The following is a 6,694-nucleotide window of genomic DNA, read 5'->3' as shown; positions in this document are numbered from 1 at the left end:
GGTAGGATAAGAACTTTTTGTGGATATTTTGGCAATGTCGAATTCTCTGACTTCGGTGATGGTAAGGTTAGGTTGGGTTAGGTATTAAGGGGTAAGCATGTTTTGTAGATATTTTCGCAATGTCTAATTCTTTAATTTCATTGATGGTTAGGCTCAGATGGGTGAGGTTTGGTAGGATAAGAACTTTTTGTGGATATTTTGGCAATGTCGAATTCTCTGACTTCGGTGATGGTTAGGTTAGGTTAGGTTAGGTATTGTGAGGTAAGCACGTTTTGTGTATATCTTTGCAATGTCCAATTCTTTGATTTCGGTGATGGTTAGGTTCAGATGGGTGAGGTTTGGTAGGATAAGAACTTTTTGTGGATATTTTGGCAATGTCGAATTCTCTGACTTCGGTGATGGTAAGGTTAGGTTGGGTTAGGTATTGTGAGGTAAGCACGTTTTGTTGTTATTTTGGCGAAGTCCAATTCTTTGATTTCGGTGATGGTTAGGTTCAGATGGGAGAGGTTTGGTAGGATAAGAACTTTTTGTGGATATTTTGGCAATGTCGAATTCTCTGACTTCGGTGATGGTAAGGTTAGGTTGGGTTAGGTATTAAGGGTTAAGCATGTTTTGTAGATATTTTCGCAATGTCTAATTCTTTAATTTCGTTGATGGTTAGGCTCAGATGGGTGAGGTTTGGTAGGATAAGAACTTTTTGTGGATATTTTGGCAATGTCGAATTCTCTGATTTCGGTGATGGTTAGGTTAGGTTAGGTTAGGTATTGTAAGGTAAGCACGTTTTGTGTATATCTTTGCAATGTCCAATTCTTTGATTTCGGTGATGGTTAGGTTCAGATGGGTGAGGTTTGGTAGGATAAGAACTTTTTGTGGATATTTTGGCAATGTCGAATTCTCTGACTTCGGTGATGGTTAGGTTAGGTTGGGTTAGGTATTGTAAAGTAAGCACGTTTTGTGGATATTTTATTAATGTCCAATTCTTTGATTTCGGTGATGGTTAGGTTCAGATGGGTGAGGTTTGGTAGGATAAGAACTTTTTGTGGATATTTTGGCAATGTCGAATTCTCTGACTTCGGTGATGGTTAGGTTAGGTTGAATAAGGTATAGTGAGGTAAGCACGTTTTGTGGATATTTTGGCAATGTCCATTTCTTCGATTTCGGTGATGGTTAGGATCAGATGGGTGAGGTTTGGTGGGGTATGAACTTTTTGTGGATATTTTGGCAATGTTGGATTCTCTGACTTCAGTGATGGTTAGGTTAGGTTGGGTTAGGTATTGTGAGGTAAGCACGTTTTGTGGATATTTTGGCAATGTCCAATTCTTTGATTTCGGTGATGGTTAGGTTCAGATGGGTGAGGTTTGGTAGGATAAGAACTTTTTGTGGATATTTTGGCAATGTCGAATTCTCTGACTTCGGTGATGGTAAGGTTAGGTAGGGTTAGGTATTGTGAGGAAAGCACGTTTTGTGGATATTTTCGCAATGTCCAATTCATTGATTTCGGTGATGGTTAGGTTCAGATGGGTGAGGTTTGGTAGGATAAGAACTTTTTGTGGATATTTTGGCAATGTCGAATTCTTTGACTTCGGTGATGGTTAGGTTAGGTTGGGTTAGGTTTTGTGAGGTAAGCACGTTTTGTGGATATTTTATCATTGTCCAATTCTTTGATTTCGGTGATGGTTAGGTTCAGATAAGTGAGGTTTGGTAGGATAAGAACTTTTTGTGGATATTTTGGCAATGTCGAATTCTCTGACTTCGGTGATGGTTAGGTTAGGTTAGGTTAAGTATTGTGGGGTAAGCACGTTTTGTGTATATTTTTGCAATGTCCAATTCTTTGATTTCGGTGATGGTTAGGTTCAGATGGGTGAGGTTTGGTAGGATAAGAACTTTTTGTGGATATTTTGGCAATGTCGAATTCTCTGACTTCGGTGATGGTTAGGTTAGGTTGGGTTAGGTATTGTAAGGTAAGCACGTTTTGTGGATATTTTTGCAATGTCCAATTCTTTGATTTCGGTGATGGTTAGGTTCAGATGGGTGAGGTTTGGTAGGATAAGAACTTTTTGTGGATATTTTGGCAAGGTCGAATTCTCTGACTTCGGTGATGGTTAGGTTAGGTAAGGTTAGGTTAGGTTAGGTTAGTGAGGTAAGCACGTTTTGTGGATATTTTGGCAATGTCCATTTCTTCGATTTCGGTGATGGTTAGGTTCAGATGGGTGAGGTTTGGTGGGGTATGAACTTTTTGTGGATATTTTGGCAATGTTGGATTCTCTGACTTCAGTGATGGTTAGGTTAGGTTGGGTTAGGTATTGTGAGGTAAGCATGTTTTGTGGATATTTTGGCAATGTCCAATTCTTTGATTTCGGTGATGGTTAGGTTCAGATGGGTGAGGTTTGGTAGGATAAGAACTTTTTGTGGATATTTTGGCAAAGTCGAATTCTCTGACTTCGGTGATGGTTAGGTTAGGTTAGGTTAGGTATTGTGAGGTAAGCACGTTTTGTGGATATTTTTGCAATGTCCAATTCTTTGATTTCGGTGATGGTTAGGTTCAATTGGGTGAGGTTTGGTAGGATAAGAACTTTTTGTGGATATTTTGGCAATGTCGAATTCTCTATTTTCGGTGATAGTTAGGTTAGGTTGGATAAGGTTTAGTGAGGTAAGCACGTTTTGTGGATATTTTGGCAATGTCCTTTACTTCGATTTCGGTGATGGTTAGGTTCAGATGGGTGAGGTTTGGTGGGGTATGAACTTTTTGTAGATATTTTGGCAATGTTGAATTCTCTGACTTCGGTGATGGTTAGGTTAGGTAAGGTTAGGTATTGTGAGGTAAGCACGTTTTGTGGATATTTTGGCAATGTCCAATTCTTTGATTTCGGTGATGGTTAGGTTCAGATGGGTGAGGTTTGGTAGGATAAGAACTTTTTGTGGATATTTTGGCAATGTCGAATTCTCTGACTTCGGTGATGGTAAGGTTAGGTTGGGTTAGGTATTGTGAGGTAAGCACGTTTTGTTGTTATTTTGGCGATGTCCAATTCTTTGATTTCGGTGATGGTTAGGTTCAGATGGGAGAGGTTTGGTAGGATAAGAACTTTTTGTGGATATTTTGGCAATGTCGAATTCTCTGACTTCGGTGATGGTAAGGTTAGGTTGGGTTAGGTATTAAGGGGTAAGCATGTTTTGTAGATATTTTCGCAATGTCTAATTCTTTAATTTCGTTGATGGTTAGGTTCAGATGGGTGAGGTTTGGTAGGATAAGAACTTTTTGTGGATATTTTGGCAATGTCGAATTCTCTGACTTCGGTGATGGTTAGGTTAGGTTAGGTTAGGTATTGTGAGGTAAGCACGTTTTGTGTATATCTTTGCAATGTCCAATTCTTTGATTTCGGTGATGGTTAGGTTCAGATGGGTGAGGTTTGGTAGGATAAGAACTTTTTGTGGATATTTTGGCAATGTCGAATTCTCTGACTTCGGTGATGGTTAGGTTAGGTTGGGTTAGGTATTGTAAAGTAAGCACGTTTTGTGGATATTTTATTAATGTCCAATTCTTTGATTTCGGTGATGGTTAGGTTCAGATGGGTGAGGTTTGGTAGGATAAGAACTTTTTGTGGATATTTTGGCAATGTCGAATTCTCTGACTTCGGTGATGGTTAGGTTAGGTTGAATAAGGTATAGTGAGGTAAGCACGTTTTGTGGATATTTTGGCAATGTCCATTTCTTCGATTTCGGTGATGGTTAGGATCAGATGGGTGAGGTTTGGTGGGGTATGAACTTTTTGTGGATATTTTGGCAATGTTGGATTCTCTGACTTCAGTGATGGTTAGGTTAGGTTGGGTTAGGTATTGTGAGGTAAGCACGTTTTGTGGATATTTTGGCAATGTCCAATTCTTTGTTTTCGGTGATGGTTAGGTTCAGATGGGTGAGGTTTGGTAGGATAAGAACTTTTTGTGGATATTTTGGCAATGTCGAATTCTCTGACTTCGGTGATGGTAAGGTTAGGTAGGGTTAGGTATTGTGAGGAAAGCACGTTTTGTGGATATTTTCGCAATGTCCAATTCATTGATTTCGGTGATGGTTAGGTTCAGATGGGTGAGGTTTGGTAGGATAAGAACTTTTTGTGGATATTTTGGCAATGTCGAATTCTTTGACTTCGGTGATGGTTAGGTTAGGTTGGGTTAGGGTTTGTGAGGTAAGCACGTTTTGTGGATATTTTATCATTGTCCAATTCTTTGATTTCGGTGATGGTTAGGTTCAGATAAGTGAGGTTTGGTAGGATAAGAACTTTTTGTGGATATTTTGGCAATGTCGAATTCTCTGACTTCGGTGATGGTTAGGTTAGGTTAGGTTAAGTATTGTGGGGTAAGCACGTTTTGTGTATATTTTTGCAATGTCCAATTCTTTGATTTCGGTGATGGTTAGGTTCAGATGGGTGAGGTTTGGTAGGATAAGAACTTTTTGTGGATATTTTGGCAATGTCGAATTCTCTGACTTCGGTGATGGTTAGGTTAGGTTGGGTTAGGTATTGTAAGGTAAGCACGTTTTGTGGATATTTTTGCAATGTCCAATTCTTTGATTTCGGTGATGGTTAGGTTCAGATGGGTGAGGTTTGGTAGGATAAGAACTTTTTGTGGATATTTTGGCAATGTCGAATTCTTTGACTTCGGTGATGGTTAGGTTAGGTTGCGTTAGGTATTGTGAGGTAAGCACGTTTTGTGGATATTTTATCATTGTCCAATTCTTTGATTTCGGTGATGGTTAGGTTCAGATAAGTGAGGTTTGGTAGGATAAGAATTTTTTGTGGATATTTTGGCAATGTCGAATTCTCGGACTTCGGTGATGGATAGGTTAGGTTGGGTTAGGTATTGTGAGGTAAGCACGTTTTGTGTATATTTTTGCAATGTCCAATTCTTTGATTTCGGTGATGGTTAGGTTCAGATGGGTGAGGTTTGGTAGAATAAGAACTTTTTGTGGATATTTTGGCAATGTCGAATTCTCTGACTTCGGTGATGGTTAGGTTAGGTTAGGTTAAGTATTGTGAGGTAAGCACGTTTTGTGTATATTTTTGCAATGTCCAATTCTTTGATTTCGGTGATGGTTAGGTTCAGATGGGTGAGGTTTGGTAGAATAAGAACTTTTTGTGGATATTTTGGCAATGTCGAATTCTCTGACTTCGGTGATGGTTAGGTTAGGTTGGGTTAGGTATTGTGAGGTAAGCACGTTTTGTTGTTATTTTGGCGATGTCCAATTCTTTGATTTCGGTGATGGTTAGGTTCAGATGGGAGAGGTTTGGTAGGATAAGAACTTTTTGTGGATATTTCGGCAATGTTGAATTCTCTGACTTCGGTGATGGTAAGGTTAGGTTGAGTTAGGTTTTAAGGGGTAAGCATGTTTTGTAGATATTTTGGCAATGTCAAATTCTTTAATTTCGTTGATGGTTAGGCTCAGATGGGTGAGGTTTGGTAGGATAAGAACTTTTTGTGGATATTTTGGCAATGTCGAATTCTCTGACTTCGGTGATGGTTAGGTTAGGTTAGGTTAGGTATTGTGAGGTAAGCACGTTTTGTGTATATCTTTGCAATGTCCAATTCTTTGATTTCGGTGATGGTTAGGTTCAGATGGGTGAGGTTTGGTAGGATAAGAACTTTTTGTGGATATTTTGGCAATGTCGAATTCTCTGACTTCGGTGATGGTTAGGTTAGGTTGGGTTAGGTATTGTAAAGTAAGCACGTTTTGTGGATATTAAATTAATGTCCAATTCTTTGATTTCGGTGATGGTTAGGTTCAGATGGGTGAGGTTTGGTAGGATAAGAACTTTTTGTGGATATTTTGGCAATGTCGAATTCTCTGACTTCGGTGATGGTTAGGTTAGGTTGAATAAGGTAAAGTGAGGTAAGCACGTTTTGTGGATATATTGGCAATGTCCATTTCTTCGATTTCGGTGATGGTTAGGATCAGATGGGTGAGGTTTGGTGGGGTATAAACTTTTTGTGGATATTTTGGCAATGTTGGATTCTCTGACTTCAGTGATGGTTAGGTTAAGTTAGGTTAGGTATTTTGAGGTAAGCACGTTTTGTGGATATTTTGGCAATGTCCAATTCTTTGATTTCGGTGATGGTTAGGTTCAGATGGGTGAGGTTTGGTAGGATAAGAACTTTTTGTGGATATTTTGGCAATGTCGAATTCTCTGACTTCGGTGATGGTAAGGTTAGGTAGGTTTAGGTATTGTGAGGAAAGCACGTTTTGTGGATATTTTCGCAATGTCCAATTCATTGATTTCGGTGATGGTTAGGTTCAGATGGGTGAGGTTTGGTAGGATAAGAACTTTTTGTGGATATTTTGGCAATGTCGAATTCTTTGACTTCGGTGATGGTTAGGTTAGGTTTGGTTAGGTTTTGTGAGGTAAGCACGTTTTGTGGATATTTTATCATTGTCCAATTCTTTGATTTTGGTGATGGTTAGGTTCAGATAAGTGAGATTTGGTAGGATAAGAACTTTTTGTGGATATTTTGGCAATGTCGAATTCTCTGACTTCGGTGATGGTTAGGTTAGGTTAGGTTAAGTATTGTGAGGTAAGCACGTTTTGTGTATATTTTTGCAATGTCCAATTCTTTGATTTCGGTGATGGTTAGGTTCAGATGGGTGAGGTTTGGTAGGATAAGAACTTTTTGTGGATATTTTGGCAATGTCGAATTCTCTGACTTCG

This window comes from Arctopsyche grandis, unplaced genomic scaffold (genome assembly GCF_051622035.1).
Source record: "Arctopsyche grandis isolate Sample6627 unplaced genomic scaffold, ASM5162203v2 HiC_scaffold_23, whole genome shotgun sequence".
Lineage (NCBI taxonomy): Eukaryota > Metazoa > Arthropoda > Insecta > Trichoptera > Hydropsychidae > Arctopsyche > Arctopsyche grandis.
Note: the sequence above shows the minus strand (reverse complement) of the source record.